Source organism: Alosa sapidissima, chromosome 16, assembly GCF_018492685.1.
Source record: "Alosa sapidissima isolate fAloSap1 chromosome 16, fAloSap1.pri, whole genome shotgun sequence".
In the NCBI taxonomy this organism is placed as follows: domain Eukaryota; kingdom Metazoa; phylum Chordata; class Actinopteri; order Clupeiformes; family Clupeidae; genus Alosa; species Alosa sapidissima.
This window is the reverse complement of record NC_055972.1, coordinates 8,557,834-8,581,510: the sequence shown is the minus strand read 5'-3', so window position 1 is coordinate 8,581,510 and position 23,677 is coordinate 8,557,834. Positions and strand designations below refer to the sequence as shown.

Here is a 23,677-nt window from a genome sequence, read left to right as displayed (position 1 = left end):
GACAGCGGCGCGCACCTGTTTTACCCAGGTAAGGGAAGTGTGCCTAATCACGCTCACAGGCAAACCACTGATGGGTTAGCACTTACAATCTGAATTCTCAAGTGAAAGCTGTAGGGCACTGCACATTAAAACAAGCTGCAGCACCGACAGGACAGCTCAGTCATAAACTTGGCCTCGGTTTTGGTTTCAGTTGACTGTCAGGCAATTTGTCCTTCTTGTGAACAGAATCACAAGAATTACTTGACCAAACACAAATTGATCTATTAGACAATCTTAAATGGGAAATCTTGAGAGAGAAATAAGCATAAAGGAAACAGCATGTTAAGACTTCCTCTTGGCCTTACTGTGTCCCCTCTTCAGCTCAGCTTTCATTTGGTGGCTGTTTATCATAGACATAATTAAAACAGGGCTGTTCCTCACAGCCGATCAGCACAGCAGTAAAAGCTAATTATGCAGCATTTTGCTATGCTAATGCAGGTGATTTGCTTCATGCTGAGCATACTTCCCCAGTGTCTTGATTAATGATTCATTTTCTACCCGTAATCCAGTGCTATGACACCTTTTTATCAACCCATGTATGTTTAACTATTGGATAATACAAAAACAATTCCACAAAAACCAACAGCATCAACACACTACAATGTTACGCTGATTATCTAGAACACTTCGACACCCTTTAAACAGGCAGCCTCACTTCTGCATCTTACACTTGAGTCTGGAGAAAGCCGCCCTTGATCTCAACGAGCTGGTTACCATCTTCTGCAACAAAGCCACACACAGCCATCAGAAGACTGGTGTGGCGTTTCCTCCTCGTGTGTTCACTGAACCAGACATCTTCATGAATAGCACTCGCAGAGAAGCGTGTCAGAGGTCGCACCAAGGGCAAAAGCAATGAAGGTGGTTGCCGCCAGCTCCCTCTCAACTCTCCATTCCACATGTGGAGACAGAGGACAGAGGTGGAGAGCGCTGGCCCCTCTATAAACCTGCGCCGGTGATCCTGGCCCATTTTCACCACAGTGTCACACAGCCATGAGAAAAAGAGGGTGAGAAACTTCAGAGAGAAGGGAGAGGACATGTTTTCTTATTAAGGGGAGAGTGTTGATGACAGCCTGCCCACAGCTCAACCCCTCTGCAGCAAGCCAGCGCCGTCTTGGGGGAATCACGCTGCCTGATGCGTTCATTTGTAAGGCTGTCAGAGGCAGTGCTGGAAATATCTCATTTTCCTGCCGACCGATACCTCATCAGTCAACGCTTTCAGAAAGGTCAGTTGCATTACAGCGACTCGCCTTCAGTGCTCTCCAAAGCAAGCCCAGTGCGTTTAAGATAAATCATGACCCGATGAAAAGAGGCAAACAAAAGTTAATTAAAGAGCTCACGCCTATGGCCTGGTCTTGTGCCTGAAATCTTGTTTTTCTTCTCCTCTCCTTTGACCCCCCCCCCACACACACACACCTCTCTGACATCACACAAGCTCCAATAATGCAGAATACAAGCACTAGCTTAAGAGGGGAAAGGGGGTGGGAGGGAATCAATACCATTATCTCAGCCTGTCACGCAGCACAATATTAAAAATACAAAGGAAGAAAGAGATAGGATGAATCCATGAGTAAATGTGTGTGGGAGTGCGGTGTTAGGTCTCAGGGCTGAATAATGGAGCTTAATCCTTGGAAGGGAGAGGGCTCTTGAAACCAGAGTGCAGGCAGCTGATGCCACTGCTAGCAGGGATAATGAAGATGAGCACCACCATGATTATGATGTGGAGGGGGATGCATGTTGATACAAGTCCACACTTATGAACGCATATGACAACAACTACCTGATTCACACATGTATATACACACACACACACACACACACCACACACACACACACACCACACACCACACACACACACACACACACACACCACACACACACACACACACACACACACACACACACACACACACACACACACACACACATACACACACTACAGCTTCAGCTGCCTCAGCCAACCGGAGGGAGAAGACACACACCCAAAACAAATAAGTCATCCTCTGGGGAAACCAGAGCCCACTGAGATCACTCTTCAGTGTTTGTGTGAGAATTAATCAGCAGAGTTAAGATGCTATCAGTCCATTCCCACCATCAGTCCACTATGCCGCTGCCCTTCAAAATCGAAAAGAGGGGTCAGACATTCTGCCCCATTGAAACGTGGGAAAGCTTGATCTGGTGCCCTTTTTGTAACGATGGCCATCGTCAATCACAAACGTTTGCCACTTTTTGATATCCGAGTGCTGATGTACCACGTACTACTACTGTCTGTATTTGATTTCAAATCCATTGAGTTTACGAATCCGAATGTTTTCCACACTGGCAGGCTGCTGTGCATTATTTAGGGCTGCTGTAATCTGCCCGATATCAAAAGCGCGTAAGAAGATACAGATGCTCGGCGGGCGGCGGCGGGCGGCGGCGTGCGGCGCGGCGGCAGCAGCGGCAGCTGTGGGAGGTGAGGCGCGCTTTGGCACCGCCACTTCTGCCCGTCTGAAAAATGAATGCAGCAAAACAGGCGGCGCTTCAGGCCCCTCTCCTCCACCGCTGAGGACCAACAAGATCAATTACACAGGGGAGGAGATGTTCCTCAGCTCCGCAGCAGGAAGACAGAGGGAGGGGAAGAGCGAGTGCAAGAGAGAGAGAGAGAGAGAGAGAGAGAGAGAAAGCACCTTAATGAGAGAGGTTTCCATTACCTCCATAAAAGGCATAAGTGAGTCACCCTGATGAAGCAAAGCAGTAATAGCCTTTTCTCCTCTCCTCTCTAATGACACTGGAAGTGGATTACGCCGCTAGTCCCGCCATTCGCTCTGTTTATCATTTATGTAAATAACGGCTGGAGAAGCGATAGCTACCACAGTGAGAGCAGGCGGGCAGCGATGGCTACGGAGGGCGGGGGCGGGGGGGGGGGGGGGGGGGCTGGAGGTGCTTTTATGTGCATCTGAGAGATGCTTCCGTGGAGAGGTGGACTGCGGAGTCACACTCATAATGGGCAGCTTCAGCACGGGGTGAGGTGTGCACGCCTGGGCGAGAGCCAGCCATTTCATACATGTGCATGAAAGTCTTTTTTTCGTTTTCCCTCAGAGGAAAATATGTTGTGGCCTTTGTGTAACAAGATTCTTTTCAGTAATATCCACATAGGAACGTTACATTCTGTATTTTTTAAAAAACATGCCTTTGTGTTGCTAGGCGTGTGTGTGTGTGTGTGTGTGTGTGTGTGTGTGTGTGTGTGTGTGTGTGTGTGTGTGTGTGTGCCAGCTTGAGTGAATGTGTGTGTGCAAAGCAGAGGTGGTGTAGTGGGTGAGAGGAGGAAAGAGAGAATTTTTGCTTTGTATGCAGGTAAGGGCACAAGCCCAACTCGTCTGCATCAGCCAAGTTATTCTAATACACACCATCTGACTGAAGGGGATAAAAAAAATGCATCAGCAGAAATATACACAAGTGGCAATAATCCTCTGCCCTGAACACTTGTGCCATGCAATAAGCAAACTGTGCTTATCACTGCCAACCACTGCTCCTTTTAATAACCCCAGCGATGGCAGCCCTTTCAGACAGATCTCTGCTCTGAATTTAAAAGATTCTCTGTGTGTGTGAGAGAGAGAGAGAGAAAGACAGACAGAGTGAGAGTGTGTGTGTGTGTGTATGTAGTGCATATGCCTGTATGTCTATAGGTGAACTAAGTGGGCCAAGATAAGTCACCAACCCTGAGAGCCCACTGTGGTGCAGCTAGTGCATGGCCACAGCAGACCTGTTTTATAATGGCTGTCTGGAAAATGAGAGGTCGTTTCCCGTACACAAGTGGAAAACTGAGATGCAATCACTCAACATTAACTAAATTTCAACCGAGTACACAGTTACTGTGTCCAATACACACAGATTAAAGACACACACACACACACACACACAAACACAGACAGACACACATATAATTCAAACAGCTGAAACAGAAAAGTTGCTGAAATAAAACAGACTGAAGTTAAGGGCACAAGCTGTGCACCAGTTTCTTCTGGGAGGCCACTCTTGGCACCTTCAACTCTCTTAGCTAGACCACACTGCTCATTCTAGCATTCTAGGGTAACGTTTAGCTGGAAACAAAACTGTCTTTTCTGCAGATGCACACTTCCTAATGGTAGCATATGGCACGGTGCACTTGAACTGTCATTCCAAAGGTCAACCCCACAAACTCCAGATCTATTTTATGACAAATGCTTTAGTGCCATTATCCATGTTCAGTCTAATCTGACCACAGGGCACAAGGATGCTCATGTTATGAAAACAGCAAAAGGCAGGGAAAGGATTATGTAAATATTAGTTGTTGACACAAGAGAGTTGTTGACATGCCATATTTCAGCTCGCTGGTAAGCTTGGCTGATCTCAGGGATGATAATATACCCAGCAACCAGGAAGTCAGAATACCACACACACACACACACACACACACACACATACAATCATCCGTATGTGGAATACCAATAAAATCACAATAAAATCAAAGCTAAAGTAGCTTACTCTTGTCTTGTTCATCAAATTTGATTTACTGTGACAGTGCCATTAACATTCACCAAAAAAACTTTTTGTTCATTTCTAATAATGACAACAAATCCATAAATCATCAGATCAGAGTGCAAATGAGATGGGCCTCAGACTGTCTCTGTCATGTTAGCTGCTCCTCATGACTGGGCAGTCCACAGATCACCAGTCAAGGCAAACTGCCCACTTGAATTTTCCAGAATGTTAACACTGGCTTGGACACTGTCAAACATGACATGTAGCTACCTTTTTGCACTTAATAGGAAACCACTAGCCTGGTGAAATGCTCCAGCACACACCAAGATGTGCAATCAGATCTGCAGCATGGAGAGAGAGAGAGAGAGAGAGAGAGAGAGAGAGAGAAAACAGAAGGCGGTGAGCACAGTCTTGTGTGACTGCACCTTCTCAGGGAAGATGGCAGGCAGGTCCCCCTGGGCTGCCTCCGAGGCGGCACGGCATAACCACGCATGCCAGAGCACCGTGGCTTCACTCTGGGTTCCGCTGACAGACACGCACAACACATCCCCACAGATACACACAACACATCCCCACAGACACGCACAACACATCCCCACAGACACGCACAACACATCCCCACAGACTTGACATGAAGATCCAGGCTGTTAGTGTAACACAAAGCCGGTGCTGTGTGCCTCACTACACCCAAGTCTGACTGCCATTTCACCCACTGAATAGGGCCTATAATAGTGGTCGCACTTGTCCGCAGAATGCTGAAGAAGCCACCCTGAGGCAGGTGCGGACATTACGATGACAGTCTCCTCTGCCCGCCCTGAGATTCCCTGTTTTCCCAGCTGACTGGTGTGGGCTGGTTGTTGGCTCTCAACCTGTCTTTGGACCAGTAGTCAGACTTGGACGGGGTGGAGGGAGCTATGGACGGATTTAGTGTCGTGGTTAAGGAGCTGGGCTAGTGTGCAGTAGCCTGAAAGTTGTGGGTTCAATTCCCAGCTTCCATCATTGTGTCCTTGAGCAAGGCACTTAACCCCAAGTTGCTCCGGGGACAATGTAATCCCTTACAATACAGTTGACATCATCAGTTGTAAGTCACTTTGGACAAAAGTGTCTGCTAAATGAATGAATGCAAATGGACACAGAGCACTGGTAACGTCCATCTCTGAGGAACGGTGTACAATCTGAGGACAGACAAACCCATCTGTCTGCGGCCTGTGAAGTGACCGCTTCCGCTCGACAAGCGCAGCTGTTTGATCTCACTGGGTTGAGGCTAACTACCCGAATGGACAAAACAAACACAGGAAAACGCAACTGGGCCACTGTGGAGCTCTTTCCACTACAATCCCCGTGCAAAAGGTCAAACTGTCACGTTGTTGCCACAGGCCAAAGCTCTCAGCGGGAGCACGCTAAAGCCATGGACGTGCCTTTCAGGAAGTGACATGGTGCTCGGGATCAAAAGGGGAAATCTTCCATGTCACTTTCTTTGGGAAGGTTTTGAGCAGAGGAACTATGTTAATTATAGTGGTGCTGTAGACAGCTGTGTTTGTTTCATGGCGAGATCGTTCCCGGAGACTAGAAAACAGGGACTCCTGATGCTCCTTTCTTCTTTAACCCTTAAAGGTGTAGGTTTTTGAACATTCTAAGTTCCGCAACAATTGAAGGTTCTAAAATTCTATGTTGAATTCAATGAACCCAGATATTCTTTAGAACGTTCATTTCTCAACATTCCCATCACACCGGTGTGACGGTACTCCTTTAAGGGTTAATTAATGCTTTTCTTTCACGGTGAAAAAGGCAAAAAGTGCTGTAATGCCTTTCATAAAACTAATAACTCCTGCCAAGGGCATATTCAACTCTTTTAATAGGGAAATATCACTACAAACCACTAATTCCTCTGACAGATATTATCATCTTGAGATTTAGAAATTGTGACTGATATTTCATGTGCCACCAAAATATAGAAGATGCTTTGAATTATTGATAACCTTGGAGCAGGATGATTTTAAACAGCTCTGCTCCTTTTATCAATCATTCATGTGGTTTCTATCGAAAACACTTCACTCCCTAAAGTATCGGATCACACTTCAAGGAAAAGGACCTACACACACACACACACACACACACACACACACACACACACACACACGTCTTGTTTAATTTGAAAGGCCAAAATACACTAGGGCGATTAAGATATTGTAACCCTATTATGACCAACTCTCCTCTGTTGGTACTGTCATATATCTGATTACATCTGCACTATGGAAGGAACCTCATTCTTTGCAAACAAATCAATATCTTGCAATGAGGACAAGAAACCTCCTCATTCAATAACTTTATATTCAAGACAATGCTTTCACATGGTGGGGCTAATTATGTTTACAGATTAACACAGTCTGCAACACTTGTGTGAGAGATCTTTGCAGACGAGAGGAAAATGAACTAAATTTGGGCTACGGAAAAAGCTTCCAAATGGGCGTACATTTTCTATTAGCTCATGCCTTGGGCCGTCGGCGAGCATGATCAAACAGAACGACATCCCTCCCTCTACTCCTGAGTAATGGTACACAGAGAGGTTCCGTGCAACCGCTCTGGTGCCAATCTTCCAATTAGCGTCCGCGTGCAAGTACTTCTGCCCTGGTCTCACGGCATGAAAGCCTTGTAGACCAGTGCTGACAGCATACCAACCCCAGCTTCTGTCTGACTTCAAAAGGAACCAGGAGCTACAAGAGAGAAAATCAGCATTCTTTGTGTTCCTGTAAATAAAACATTCTATAGCATTAGCAATAACCTATTTTGAGCTTTAAAGAGTACAAAGATGTGTTACTTTGTGCTACTAAGTGGTCGGAAGATGTGGAAAATATGTTTGTATACATTATGCAAGCCGGGTACACAGGACTGACTTTAACATTTCATGATGTTAGCAATATCTCTGTACCTGTGACAGTGGCAAGATGAGATTGAACAGTGAGTGAGCAGTGGGTTTTAACAGTAAGAAAGCTATGACTTATAGCTTAATGGTGTGAAAGATATGTGTTCGAACAGGATCAGTACCATGAAAATGTCTGAATCAACCTGTCTGTCACATTCTCACAGTACTGTCTTCAAGGACTGATAAAGAGGTAGTTAGCTACAGAATGTGCTTCTTTAATATATATTGTAAGCGTTTGTTTCATATATATGAGAATGTAAATATTACTCTGCTTGTTTTTGTATCACATTTCATTTTATGAACTCAAGGTAGTTCTATATAAGGATGAGGAGGAAATATCAGCCTCAGCTAGATCATTACAGAACATCAGGATAAACTAAACAAGTTAGAACTTAGATAATACAATATGTTAGATAACATTACTTTAATTGAAACTGATTTCAATTAAAGTAAGCAAACAGGGAAAATCCTTTTTATATTGTCTATATACTGTATGATGCGGTTTTGGAGGGGAGAAGTTAAGGCTCCATCAATGAAGCACACAGATGAAATAACTCAGAAGGTCAAGGATTTTCTTTCGATGTCAGAATAGTCCTTCATTCTGAGCTACTGAGTGATCTCACACAAGCTGTCTGAAAGAACAACCCATCATCCTGGCTGTCCTGTGAGTGTGTCGGCCTCGATCATGAATTATGTCCCATTTATCCAGCAGTTAGCCTATCTGTAGCACTCCTGACTGTAAGCTCTCGTGAGTGAGTTGACAGGTAGCCTATTTTCTTACGCCACACAGTAGCATAGCTCACATTTCACAGACAGCTGTAACATAGCCTCAAACACCGCAATAAAGGAAAAGGTCCTTCAAACATGTCAAAAGCAAACAAGAGCAGCCGCAACCCCTAAACAATGCAACAGTGCTAAATGATCGAAATAAACAAAAGGACTGAAAAGGGAACCAAATCTAGCAAAAGCTCATATTTTAAGGATGGATGGTTTATCAGAGGGCTTTTTTCCCCCTCACTCCTTCTTTAGTTCCTTGAATTTAGCCCTACATTTCCATTTGGATTCAATTATCTTCTGATTTACTATCTCCAAATTAAATTCTTTGCTAACATACTCTTGTGCACCACATGTATCTGCCGTACATCAAAGCTTACACATTTGTTTCTTTAATAATGGCTGCACTCTCTCTCTCTCTCTCTCTCTCTCTGTCTCCCTGTGGACGCGGTGGCAGGCAATGTGAGCAGGAGGCGGCAGACTGGCCTTTGTGATGAGCTGCGTGTGCACCATGACTATCAATCAGTGTTGCTGGAGATGGTCAGGCTTCCCTGCTCTGCCTGTCACCATGCTGCCAGGCTGCCACATCCCCCGGTGTCATCCGCCGGTTAAAGACATGCCTCTCAAGGACCCTGCCCAACCAGTCGCCTCAACACCGGAACTTCAGATGGGCTCTCTGGCACATCCCTGTGACACACTGAACAAGTAGCTGCTGCAATGTCATTTAACCCTTAAAGGTGTAGGTTTTTGAACATTCTAAGTTCCGCAACAATTGAAGGTTCTAAAATTCTATGTTGAATTCAATGAACCCAGATATTCTTTAGAATGTTCATTTTCCAACATTCCCGTCACACCGGTGTGACGGTACTCCTTTAAGGGTTAAGGAATGGGAAATAATCTAACACATAATGCCTAGCAATAACGCCTAGCAATGCACTCAATGACAACATGATCATTTAAGAAATTTGCAAATTGAAGCGGGGCCAGTCAAAACATTAATTTGGCTGTTTAAAATGCTGTCCCTTTGATCCTGTATAGTGCAACCAGGCATCATCAAATGGGCTTACATTTCAGTATCTCTCAGGTATTATCGTTTAGAATTAAAGGCTTTTGTACTAGCATCAGTAGAAGTTCAATACAATTACGGTAGGTCTATCCCTGCCATTTCTATTGAACAGTAACACAGTGTCTGTCAATCTGTATAGAGAATAAAATGAGTATGCAGTGTATGCAGTGTATGCATGCAGTAACGTTACGGTCCTGGCTCCAATGTCATATGGAACTCTCGGCCTTGCCTTCAGCTTTTCTATCAGAGTACATCTGCTTTTTTTTCAAATGAATGATTAAATGTTGCATAATATAATATATTGCTTTCAATACATTAGGTCACAGCAAAGCCCACAGAGCTGGTGAAAAAAGTGAAATCTGCAGTTATAAAGCAGCACTAATTATCTACCAAGATGTTTTTGACAGCAGTCCCTGTGCCACTAATCTCACTCTTGGCACTCTGCCAGTTTGCGCTTTATTTATTTGATTTCAGTCATCGTCAAGAACAGGGTAAAGGGCCGCATCCCATCCGCACAGGAGGGAGGGAGCCAGCAAGGCCTTCGTACAGCATTCACTCAACCATGCTTGCAAATCAGTACATCAAACTCATTTCCAGACTGTTGTGAAAAAATAATCACATAATTACTACTGGGACTAGGGAAGGATTTTGTGGCGTAAAAATACACACTGTGCATTTTTAAAATTGGCGAAAGGTAAATTAATTATGCTATAATTTCCTAGACTATATCAAACAAATTCCAGCCTTCTTTTGTTTTAAGCCAATAAGAGCCAAAATAATTATCTGGATTCATAAAACTACAGTATTCTAAACTAAACAATAAAATAGTGGAAGTAAATGTAGTTGCTGCCTCGCCTATCTTTTTGTCAAAGCAGCAATAAACCTCTTTAGTTGGAGCAAGAGTCAAGACAAAGGTTAGAGTGCCAGGTGCTTATCATTCCTTATCTCAAGCCTGATATGAACATGGTTTACAATGGGAGAGGGAGCTTCACTCGTGGTTAGATTACTGAATTATACAGAGGACATGAACCAAAGCATTTCAGCTACTTAGAAATTAGATCAGCCAACCATAAAATATTGATCTCCCATTTCCATATTCTGGGCGATAAGGCGCTGGCCAAACTAGCTCCATAGCTTAATTACTTGTCAGTGGCAGAACGTTGTACCTGTGCCTTGTCTGGTTCTCCTGTCCTCACTACTAGCTACACTGAGAAGCTAAGAAAACTTTTACATACAGATACAAAATGACCATATTATATAAGATGTTGCCATCCCCCCTTCCTTGTTGGCTACTATAACAATAAATTCATAACAGGAAATTACTTTAAATACTGTTTATCCTCCTCCAACAGTCCATGGTAATACTGAGTAAATAACATCTTCAACAATGAGCCAGTACACAAGGTTTGCGCTTTGTGAAATATGGATTCCATTACAGAAACAGTTAATAACTACCTATGCAAATACAATGCCAATCTGCATAATCTATACTCGGTCTAAAATCTCGTCACTAGGAATCACACACTCTGAAAGGCTTTCAAACTTAGTAAGTAACTGTGGTTGGCTCTAAACCATGTGTTGCTCCAGACAGCAGCAAACATACCCTATCCCTGCCTGTTCTGACTTGAGTAACAAGTGTTCCGTGAACCGTACAAAAAGCCTCATCCCTTAAGAATACAGCTCACTGTGTCCACATCAACAATGATCAAAGAGGACCATCTGAGGATTTCTGGACAATCACACATGAATTGATCAGTCTTCCTCTTCACTCATCTGTGTGTGCAACTGTAATCAGGGGAAGTGTTAGCTCAACACTGCAGGGAGAGTTTCTCTCAACTATTGGGCCACTTGCTGGGTTCCCATCCAGCTCATTTGGCTATTTTAAGAGCAATCATGACAATGTGGCTAAAGTGACAATTAGCCTGTGCACATTTCCATCTGCTGTGTTATGCAAACTAAAAATATATAATAAATGTCAGGGCAAGATTAACAGAAACACCTAATACAACTGCAACATTTTTTTCCCAAAATAAACCTGGTTCCATCAATCTTTTACATATTACTCCACGTGAATAGAGATTATAACCCACCCCCTTCTTAATTCACACTATATAGTTGCATGGAAAACCAACTATTGACTGAGTGATTAGCAGCTTGTGGAAGTACAATGTTCAAACTACATGTTCAATCTAGTCGTGGAGACATAAACTCACTAGTCAGGGAGGGATGACGGCTCTGTTGTTTTACGGCAGTGTCTCTATGATACTTGACATTGCTCTCATTATTCCCATGGCTTGCAGCGACAGAGCATCAACATGGGGTGACAAATGGGTGCCTGGGCGCGCGATGCCAGGCAAGAGTGGCATCAGCACGGGCACCACAGAACAGCGACACTTCTGTGATGTTTATCAAACAACAAACAAAGGCCATGTTGAGGACATAATGTACTTTGTCATGTTTCTGCCAGCCTGAGAACCGGTTTGACCAGTAAGTGACACTAAGTGTTAGTCATTCCTGAAACATTGATATTTACCCGGCATGACCTAGCACAGGGACAGCTGGGGTTTCATTAGGTAAATGACAGCATTCCTCAAATTGATTCCAAAACATGCAATCATTTTCTACTGGATTAGTGCAATTTAGGGGATGACAAAGATCTTAAATGTGAAATGATTGTTATGTATACAGTAGAAACTTAAATGATTTTATTGCTCAAACTGTGTACTGCATTACTTTAACACAAAGGAGAGTCATCACAATATGGATATAATAAAGTGCAAGTTAATAAATGAAAAAAATGGACAAGTAATGTGGGTTATAATGTCCTATGACAAAAGAAAAATAAGAAGCACTAATCATGCTCCTTGTAAAGGTCACAAACAAACATATTGCTATGAGGGAGAGTTGCAACATTCCCCCCCCCCTTTGTTAAATCCAATAGAAAGGCTTTTAGCCATCATAATGATTTACAAAGTGACGAGTCAAACAGATTTACTGTGACAGCCTCAGAGGCACCCAACACAAATACAGTTAGCACTCACGTGACCAGCACCTCCTCCTCCTCCTCCTCTCCAAGCCCTTGCCCCACCTCCCGCCCCAAGGAGCCCCAGAATGGGCTGCACTCCACAGGCGCGGGCAGGGAGCCTTTTCCCACTCTCTCTCTCTTTCGTAAGCACTCCCCACAGCACGCAGGGTGGAGAAACATGTCCATTGTGGCAGTTACCTCAAGTGACAGGTTGTCCCCACAGTACTGCGATGTTGTGCGAGTGGCTGTGCACAGTTTCCCAAATGTGCAGCTAGCATCATCACTCAATATCAAATGAACTGCTGAACCATGGCCAGAAGCCATTGACGTGTGGTAATTTTTTAGACACCGTCTACAGCTAACATTACAGGGGAGCCAGGCTCATTACAAGGGTCAGTTCTCAACAATTCAATGTTATTCTTGGACTAAGTCAACAATTTTCATCTTAATAAAGATACATAACAACACCTGACCTTGCCTCCATTCCCAAATAACCATTAAGGAAATGCTTAGGCTACGACTTCAGTACACAATACCAGACATTCCGTACACAAATCTGAGCTTATCCCTTAAGTTAAGGCTTCTCAGGCAAATTTACAGAGCTAGAAAGGAGCAGTTGGAAGTACGAGGTCTTGGGTCAATTGTTTACAAATAAAGGCAAAGTTCCCTTTTCGAGATTTATTTGGAGTATAAGTGGCTGCTGCTGACAACCAGATGCACAATGCACAAATCCTCCCCCAAACACAGGCAAAAGAATATTGATGACCAGATGGTTTGATTACTGCGATTTATTTCTATTACTTGGTGAAGTGTGTTAAGGGAGGTAGAGCAGACATGGCCCCTGTGCACACATTATCTTGACAAAAGCCTTGCCCAGTCCCTGTGCAGCCAACAGGGAACCTCCCCTGCTAAAGTTGTCAATGGCAGCTTAGAGAGGCAGGTCTAAGGTTAGCTGCCTTCTCTGAAAAACAGCCCCACACACCAAACACTTCTGTGGGTGCTGGCAGCCGGACAGGCTGGAATTTGAGGAGAAGAGAGCCCTCGGGGCACTTCAGATGGAGTTTCTCTCATTTGTGCTTTCCAAACTCTAAAGGCAAATAAAAGCCAGCCTCTACTGTTTTCACCAGGAACTCACTTTCAGGAGTCAGCAGAGAGCTATATCAACAGAACTTTCACAGCCTTGGTCATATTCAATTAAATCGATCAGAAAATGTTTTAAGGTCTCAGAGAAACCTAGAGAGGAGAATGGGACCCTAATCGGTATGGATGCAGACTGCATCTGAAATTTCTCTCAAGTTAACTCAAATTTAAACTTCTGAGAACCACTAATTACACTGAATGCACTTACAGCCAATTCAGATTTATACCCTTGCCATTTCAAATGCCTCTTGATATGTGTACAACACCTACCTACACATAACACACCACTGTGTCGTGCACACATCCTAATTTGAAACACACAAACACTTGCTCTATACAGACTTGCTCGGGGTCTATTTTTATCTTGCAACATCGTGTGAGGAAGTAACAAGTGTCAGTCCGTCGAAAAAAATATCCCTACTCCATAAAACATAATACAACATCAATATGTTAAAATATATCAATGGAGAGATCAAATGTCTAAGGTGTTACCTACTTCAATAGATTAAGGATATATGCATGGGACCACATGAACATAACACAAATGCTGCACAACAAAAGCAGTCAGCCATAACCTCAGCCATGCTGGTGATGAGGCGGTGTGTGGCCTAGGAGTGAGATTTTAAATTCTCAAAACATGACACTGAATATTTTATTGTGCTTACAGAACAATCCACAGAGCAAATGATGATGTCTGGATGAACATGTGCTCGCCATTACCCCCTATTGTATTCTGAGATGACACACTTTGATGGAGATTGGAGCTGAACATCCTTTAAATCATAAAACATAAAAGGCTGGTGCTGTTTGTCAACAGTTAATTAAAAAGCACAGAAAGACAATGACAAATGTTGTTTGAAGACAATCTCTGGCAAGCCCCACACAGTGTGTCATTGCTGTCTCGTCTCTGGAATACACTTGATTAGTTTAATCTCATTACAGCTATGATAAATGATCAGTGTAACAGTGGCTTCTGTTTTCTGAGAAGATGCACTCTAGTGCATCACTGCATTTGGGTTGAACTAGATGGTAGATATGGGTCAATCTTGCCTACTACTTTAAAACAATACAAAGATATGGAAATGAATACAAAGGTGGAATTAAACTCTCAACTCATGTAAAAAAGCCAGTACATTTCAAAAGGTGCTGCATATAATTCACTCTATACTATTAAAAATTATACAAAATTCCTCCTTTGAATGATCTTAACATTCTTAATCACACCAAATTTAATTAGTATGAGAAAAGATCAATGCTAAATGAACATAAAAAAGGCTCAATGATATAATGAACTACAAGGGGACAACCAGTCAGACGGACATTCTGTTCCTGCTATGAGAAAGATGCAGGAGCCTGCAGTGCATCACCCAAGCAAAACTGCCAACACAGACCTGCTCGCTGACAATATTTTCACACTGAGGCTTAAAATATGCCTCTTTTATCTGAGAAGTGCAGGCTGAGCAGTGAAAAGACATGAGCCCATAACCCAGGGATATAGTCTGGCTGGACTGGCAGTGCGAGAGACAGAAAGGGATTGGAAGGCTCTGTGCAGGCACACCAGGTTGTGTGTGAGAAAGCAGGAGAGGAGGAGAGAGAGATACAGAGAAAGAATGAGAGAGAGAGAAAGAAGAGAAAGCACAGACACTCCGCTTAGGGAGCACTTATTAAGAGCTGAGGAAACAGCACTTACCTGGTAAGTGGTTCTTGCAGTTGCATGCCAACTTGCGCTTGGACATAAACGCACAGAGACACGCACAGTATTTATCATGCTCTATCTCACACTTCCTCCTGCCTGGCTGTCACCTCACGAGCCCCACCGAGGCTCTCTGATGCATGAAACACATGTAGAGCCAGAGGGGGACGTCAAGACAGAGAAGGACACCCATAGGCAGGAGTCTGCATTGACATCAGTGCATTGTACCATTGTGTTCTCTAGTCCCAACTAGATGTACCGCAGTGATGCTGCTTAATAAGACTACTGCATAAAGTGAGAGAATGCGCAAGAATTAACTGAAAGAGATGTTATCCATTCTGAGAGAAGTTTAAGGTTACATTTCTGACCAAAGACTAAAACGTTTGTTGTGTATATGAAAATGTAAGAAACTATGCTTTGAGGATGTGGCGACTCTACACTGAGAAGCAGAATCATTTTCGGCAGATTTTGCAACTTCTCTGGTGAACATGAGGATGACTGTGGATTCCTGTGACAAACTTGGACATTTTGTAAATTTGACATGCATACTTAGTAAAAATATGGGTTTCACTGAATAACTTGGTACTTGGTATCTATTTGGAAAGTAAAATAGCATATGGAATATAGAATATGAAGAATTTGAAGAATTACTACACAGAGTAATTGCTACACCTAGGATTAAAAGTATGGGCATTTATAACGGGGCATGGTCATACACTATCACAATATATTTAAATATAGCTCTATGTAGTCATCATTGGGGTCCAAGCAGAGGGATCAAGGCTGAACATGTTTATTTCCACCGTTACCATAGCAATAGCCAAATAGCCAATGCAAAATTTTGTGCATGCGCAGTGAGCAAATCAACACATTGGGGGAAAAATTTCCACAATTGGTATGTCAGATTTAAATGCAGATTCACATGATGTATGTTCAATGTCTTTTTGTCCATGTGGAGTTATGGATCTCTCCCCATTCATCTAGATAGGAGCCCAATGTTGTTTGCCCGAAACAGCTGCCTGGAGGTATTACCAAGATGGCGGACGAGTGTCGAAACCTGCCTATAAGGACTTTACTATAAGACCGCCTGCCAGTGTGCAGGGGCGGTCATAATGATATTCCAGTTCTAAGTGTTATGTCAGGATGGTCTTTTCTCGTAATTAGATTAAAACGCAGTCATTGTTGTAGTGCCCTTTAATATTGTATGCCTTAATACAAACAAAGTGATTCAGATATCTGGAGGAAATATTTGCCCTAAAAAATAATTGTGCTATCTGGCTTAATCCCAGTTAATTTGCTTTGTCAGAGAACAAGGAAGTATAAATTCCTCAAGGCTGTGTTGAATGTAATTTCACTGCCTTGACAGAATGTCTACCATCAGTCTCCCTGGCAGTAGAAGTCACCCACACAGAACTGAGAGATGCAGATAGTGTATGCAGCCAAGACAAGATGACAAGTCCCAAGGTATCCACATGATGGAATACACCACATTTTAATATCAGTGCAGAGGTAAGGGACCAGCAGTGTCTAGCATCATGTTGCACTGCATAAACAGAGTGCATTAAAAAGAATATTAACACAATGAGGAACATGGTGCTGGGCCTTTCATGTTCATTTGGTGCCTGGATCTTCAACATTTCTGAGACTCGTTTCTTTTAACTGAACATGATAAGAATATATGAAATGTACCAAAACAGATTTTTTTAAAAAAGATCTATGTATCAGTACATCGCCACGCCACTCTCAATAAGGATTAATTCCCATCTCTTAAAACCAAAATATTTCAGAAAGCATATTTGCCTGAGAGTCATTTATAAAGTACAAAGTAAGCAGGTTTCAAATCCCAGCAAGATTTCATCAGGCACAGCATGTGAAGGTAATTGCTTGTGATCTGGGGAAATCTTGAGTGCAGCAAGAACATTTTGTTCTCCAGTGCAAAAATTTTCAAACTCTCATATTGTGTCTGAGTGGCTGGGTGTCATTTATGATTCAAGGTCCTCGCTCTTACAGACAGAAATGGGATACAGCCATTGTGACATCTTCAGCGTTCATTTTTCAAGGCACGTCAAATCAAACATGCATGAGCCAGTGACAGCGTGGGCCTGGAAGTCCCCATCAGAGGGAACAGCACTTACAGGGTAGCAGAAGCCACACACACACACACACACACACACACACACAATCCTGAGGCCATGACCGAAGAGGAGGGAGCAACACAGTCAGCTCCTCATCTTATAACTAAAGAGACAAACTGAAATACCCTCTGTGGAAAAAAGGCACTCCGAAATAACTTATACAAAAACACCTGAAGTCTGAAGACATGAGAAATAAAAAGAGTGCCACAAAAATGTTGGATACTTTGTTTCTCTGCTTCTGTCTTCAGGCCCTATAAATTGTTGCATCATTCTCAGTATCACCATATAGAAAAGACAAAGGAGCATCGGTCAAGTATTCTGCTAGTAATCACTGCTGGTCTAGAAGCATTTCAGTTTTTTATTTATTTATTTTCTTCAGAATTTCAGTGACATTTGCAACAGTGTGAATCAAGACCCTTATCAGATTGCTAATAGGTGCTTCTCACTAGTTCTCACCTGGGAAACAGCATTACCATATAAACGGCAGCAGCAGGCTGTGAATTCTTAGTAATATTGTCGTGCTGATCAACAGCGCTCTGAGCTCAGGGTAAGGACTGTGCAACAATGCCTGAATTATGCTGAAGAGTGGGTGTGTGCAGCTGGTGGCGAGACAACAGCTCAGGACCATGATGAATGAACACAAGCCAACTATTTCACAACTCTCTACAATAGTGTACTAACAGTTAAATGTCAAGCCTGTCAAAACACTGATTAGTGGGATGCAGGTTTAAAAGGCTAACAGGTTCCTGGCGGAGAGAGCATGCAACACAAGAGAAGGACTCAGAGCACAGAGAAAACCATGTTATGAGCGACAGGAATGTGTACAGTTCACTCAAGGAGACCCGTGGTACATGTGTAACAACACAACATAGATTGAGATTATTTTGTCTTGAGTTAAACTTGCCCTCTGATTGAGGATGTCTGCTGTTGGAGCCTTAGTCATTGGTGAAGCAAAACAAGCATGGTAAAGTAAGACAATATTAGCCTTCTATTGTGATGTGCTATGGTGACGGTGGCGATTGATAGTAACTATTTTGATGTAGTAACACAGTTGCCAGATTGTGAAAAGATGGAAATAATGTGGTGTTGAGATTACGGAAGTGTGACATTGAATATTCCTGAATCAAATCAGAAACAAGATTCAAAGACAATGACAATTTACAGACATCTCTGCCTGCCTGTGATTTAAGATCCTGCCCACAAGTGTGGCATTGCAGATCTTACTTTCAATAACAAGTTCAGTGTCCCCAACATGACCAGAGGAAGCCCCCAGCTGACTGCTGTTTCTGCCCGATGGTCATTCAGACTCTTAACCAAGGGCCAACAGCAGAGACAAGAGGAAGAAGACCACTCTTCTCATTCACAGTCAGGCATATGTCTCATCAATACTATCACTACAAAGCAAAACAGACAACAAAGCAAAACAGCAGACAAGATTAATGATCCCTATGAGCATTTCCAGTGTGCTCTTCCACAAACAAACAAATACTACAAACAAAATGCACTGGTCCCTATGAGTAATTAGGCTACATTGTGCTCTTCCACAAACAACACAACAAACAAAATGCATCGATCCCTAGCATTTACAATGTGCTCTTCCACATAAACAAATAGGCCTAAGACACAATAAAGCTTTACTGCCAATGCCTCACACGCATGCCCATCTACGTTTGTCTACATACATCTGGGGCTGCATATCGACATGCTGCTGGTGTGAAACAGAGGCTCCCCCTATGAACTCCATAGGCACTGAGGTAAGCCTGGTCATCAGAGCTGCATTACAAACAGAAGTTGTGACTGCTCAGCGACGATCGTAATGGTCATGTCTCATGAATATTAAAAATAGTTTACAGCAAGACATGGAGTTTGAAAATAGTTCATGTTGCACTGTGGCTATATAAAATGATTAATCAGACATGCAGAAACAGCTGAGGACCACGTTTGATTACTAAACAGAAAACTGAATTCATTTGAAACGTATGTTGACGCTTCATCATACACATATGCTATTTTAATGTGCCGTGCTCCTTTCCTGGGACAGATAGGAGTCGCGCTTCTCTCAAACCTGAAGAGAAGGGGCGTTACTGAATTTGGTCTTCGTCTGGACTTCTCTCGCGCGCGCTGTTCTTTCATCTGCCGTTTTCCTTGGTAGCCTAGTATAACGAACTGTAAACTGTAATTCTCACATGTTCAACCCTAACTGGCCTCAGAAAGCTTACTGACACCATGACTTTATGCAAGGGGTTACAGCGAAAATCTGCACAGCTACGTGCAGATAAGAGCAACTTTACAGTGTCCCCGAAAGCATTTTGTGTAGAGCTAGTAGCCTACAGAACAGTATCAAACAACTGTCAATCAGTTTATCCACACTTGCCTACCATATTAACATGGTGTAACAAATAACTACGCTAGATTCCATCTGATAGCAGGCAAGTTGCATGTTAAGTAAAAAAATACTATGCTAGTAATTACATTCTCAAGATACCTCTGCGATGAGACTATAGCTCTTTCAGCCAATGTACACCTAAAGGAGTTGAATTTGGGTGTTTTGGAAGATGAGGTCAACTGCATGACTAGGCTACAGCCAGACGACAAATTAACTTAACGTATTGTTAATGTCTACACAACTCCAAAATGATACCCGCGCACAGTACGAGCCTAACGTTAACGTTACATTGCAAAATAGAACGTACCACGTCTAAATGCAGGATACATAGTAGCCTACTGATTACCGTAAGTCTAGTTTGATGTTATCTCCAAAGAGTTCTGAAGACCAAATCACATCCTCAATTTAAATTGAGATTGTTTTGGCTATTTTAAAAGCACTAAGGTACTATCACCGAATGTACATTCTGCTCATCAAGCATCCTTATCTTTACATATCTAATCTAACTGCTCATACAAATTAGCACAACCTGTTTCTTCTCATAATTCTAACATTTAGCCACATTTCTGGTGTCACTCTTTAAGAGACTACTCCATTGTTAGCTATCGGAGGTCGGTGCTAGCGCCAGAGCAAAGAGCACATCCACGGCAATGCACAAACCACACTCTCAGTCAAGCCTGCGAGGTGTGAGAAAGATATAGTAATAGACACAGAACTTACTTTCAGATATGGCCAAAACTCAAAGCCGGGATCAAAAATCCTCTGTATTTTCAAATCTTGTTTTGTTGTCTCTTCACACTTCACAACCACTGGAAAGCGCACAACGTATCAGTGGTGTGTGTGAGTGCCTGAATCAACTAACGTAGAGCACGGCAAGTTGAAGTGTCAAATTACATCGGCTATTCTATTACCACAGAGCCGTGCTTCGTGGTTGCTAGCAAAATGTGTCCCAGAGTCAAGTCGAGTGTTTGTAGGGTTGGATTACTGCACCCGAACAGACTGTCTTAAGATCAGCACGCTTGCCTACAATAGCCCAGCCTACATATTGGAATGTGAGGGCACAAATGTTTTTGGTTATGGGTCTTTTTTGGTCTGGAACAAACGAGATTGCTTTATGTGAAAAAATATTCAAAAACGCCACATCATCCACTGATAACTTTTGTTTATTATGGCAATCAGTGTTGTTTATGTACCTTATATATTTTACAGTAAACTAAATAATTATTAGTAGGCTAGTAGTAGTAGCCTATATTATTATTATTATTATTATTATTATTATTGTTGTTATTATTATTATTATTATTATTATTATTATTATATTATTATTATTATTATTATTATCATCATCAACATCATTATTATTATCATCATGGTTATTCCTTTGCTGTCATTGTACACCAGTGAGGGAATACCTTCTCCGTATTTTGCGATTCACCAGTCTCCGATAGAACAGAAAGCTGAATAACAAAGACATGTTTGAGAGCAGCAGCGGCAGGCTTGGCTGAGTGGTGACGTCAAGGAACAATGACTCTCCCAACAGCACAAGCATCCACACTAGCTACCCTCACTATCACGACTTGACTCGACTGCCTAGGGAGACAGCGCTGTTCCGAGTCTGGAGTGGTGCATCAGAAAGAATAAGTCTTCTTGCGTGCAGTGGCTTTATTTCTCGGATGAAACCGGATAAACCATGCAGCATTAAGAAATTCTTCTGAAATTTATGTTATCATTTTCTCATGTTATAGAACATTAATTAGGCTATATTAGTTGTTTCAGTGAGCGCGCGTACGCTATCTTGTGCCCCCAGCTCAGACTTCACGGATAAACTGTCCAATCATCATGGTGAACTCGTGTTGAATCTGGTTGAAACGTTAGTCCACGTGCATGCATTTTGACATGATTGACTTAGCCTACTATAATGAATTACATTTATCAGCCTCATTCTGATGTCTAGTCTACCTAACTCGTTGTTGGCATTGTCTTTTTAATTATTTTTATTTAGACACCACTGATAAAATGCCTAAAATGATGGGCCTGCTACATGGCTATATCCCTAGGCAGCTACTGAAAGGTGATATTTAAGGTTGATGTGATGTATCTTTGCTATTCATTATTGTTTTATTTTATTATTATTATTATTATTATTATTATTATTATTATTATTATAGAGTAGGCCTAGTATGAGTTGTGATTGCACAGGATCAGAAAAAAGATTTAACATGCTGTAAGTTTTTCTCTTAAACCAGCACACTTAAACTCAGCCAACTGGCAACATTGTATGACATCCTTAGTTTTTCAAGCAGAGTTTTGACACTAATGCACTGTCCATTTACAGAACACTGTCTCAAGGACACTTGCTCCTGTACAGTTATCTAAGTTGGCAGGGATAAATCTAGCTAATGACATCATGGGTCAAAGCAGCCATTCGTTTTTATTTCAGCCCTATTCTTAGAAGCAGATTCTGTTGTATTCAACAGTGGTGCTGCAGTCTGTGTCAGTCCATCCTTTCATTAAACTCCTTGTCATTTTAACTTTTCTCACAACTCTAATGTATACTACTTCACTATAAATATAATGTCTTAAATTGTAAACTTGAAGATTTATGTATTCAGCAGTAAAAACAATCAGTGATCCGATTAAAGTTTGGTGTTACAAATGAGTCATTACCATTTCCCCTTGATGGTGTAAACAGCAAGGCCATGGAACATCCAAATGCATCACTGGAGAGTAACTTTGGGCTTTGTGTCATCCACTCAGCAAACTATCTGTTCTGGGTCATTAGTCGTGTTTTTTATGAAATTGGCCAAAATTCTCAAATGTTCATCACTTACATGCTACCATCAGTAGATGAATTCCATAGTGAGAAGTCCGTTGTTGTAAGAGCTCAGGGTCGCTAAAACAATATGGCCAGGTGGCTGCCATGAAGATGGATGGATTATAGCTGGGGTGACCTGAGTTGGAGAATGTCCATATAAACTTCTACATTTATACAGATGTAAGGAATTGGATACACATGTGGAGCACAAAAAAAGGTATTTTCCTTAAACATGTTGCAGGTCCCTGCCATTACACTGTTAAATCATTTGTGAATCAGTTGCCAAGAATTATGAGTGAGTTTGTCCATTGTTTTGAGTTAAGCTTTGCATCACCTTTAAGGTGTACCCTTGCTGTAGTCCTTTGCCAGAACAATGACATTTAACAAATGTGTCTAGGGTTTAGCGGTAGCAAAAAAAGAACATTGTTCAGCCAATTCTTTATCAAACAAGAGATGATGGATGCTGCCAGGGCTTTGTAGTTGCATGATGGAAGGGGAGTTTCAGTTGCGCTGACATGAGCTTTCACACACAAGGTTATTTACACCTCCACCGGAGAGACAGAGAGTTCTTTACAGGCCTCTACAGAAAAAATACTACCTGCAAGAAACCACCTTTAACCACCACATTAAACAAGTAAGCAAACAAGTGAAATGCAGATTAGGCCACCGCGTGGGATATGGGAAGGGGCATACATTATACCACAGAGACAGGCTCTGACACCATATTTGACAACATGGAACAGCAGAAATGCACTCAAGTGAGGCTACTAATGATTCCTCCATAGAACATGGTGAGACTATAAGTACAGAGAGAGAGTGAAGGAGGAATAGAAATAGAAAATAATGAGAAGGGCATTTGGCTTTTAGACTAGTGGGAGCTTAGAGTCTCTCTTTCTCTCTCTCTCTCCTTCACTTTGAGTAAAAAAATGTGAGCACAACCAGATAAAGCACATGGCATGTACCCCATGCTGACAGACTGGACTTTGGAGAGGGTAAAGGCAATCAGTGTGTACTCACAATAGAGTCAAGGCTTTCAGAAGCTAACTGCCCCCTCAGGCCATTGAGGGGGAGGCGAGGAGTGAAGCCAGACTCCGGGAAAGAGCAGAGGCTGGGGGGTTGTTGCACTTCCTAATGAAGAGAAAAAGATGGGGGTAGTTGGATTGTTTCCCCTCCTGATAAAA

At 42.4% G+C, this 23,677-nt stretch overlaps 1 protein-coding gene across 4 annotated transcripts in view; it reads right to left on the bottom strand.

Annotated features, from left to right (window-relative positions):
* The window catches only part of zmiz1a (zinc finger, MIZ-type containing 1a), a 114,074-nt gene extending 93,481 nt beyond the window's left edge, over positions 1-20,593 (bottom strand). For 2 of the 4 annotated variants that reach the window (XM_042064787.1, XM_042064788.1), the window contains exon 1: positions 20,402-20,592. The gene's annotated coding sequence lies outside the window, so the exon portion shown is untranslated. Of the gene's footprint in view, positions 1-20,401 lie in introns of all 4 variants that reach the window. The other 2 variants (XM_042064791.1, XM_042064789.1) reach the window with 2 other exon arrangements.
* Positions 20,594-23,677: the final 3,084 nt, after the last annotated feature.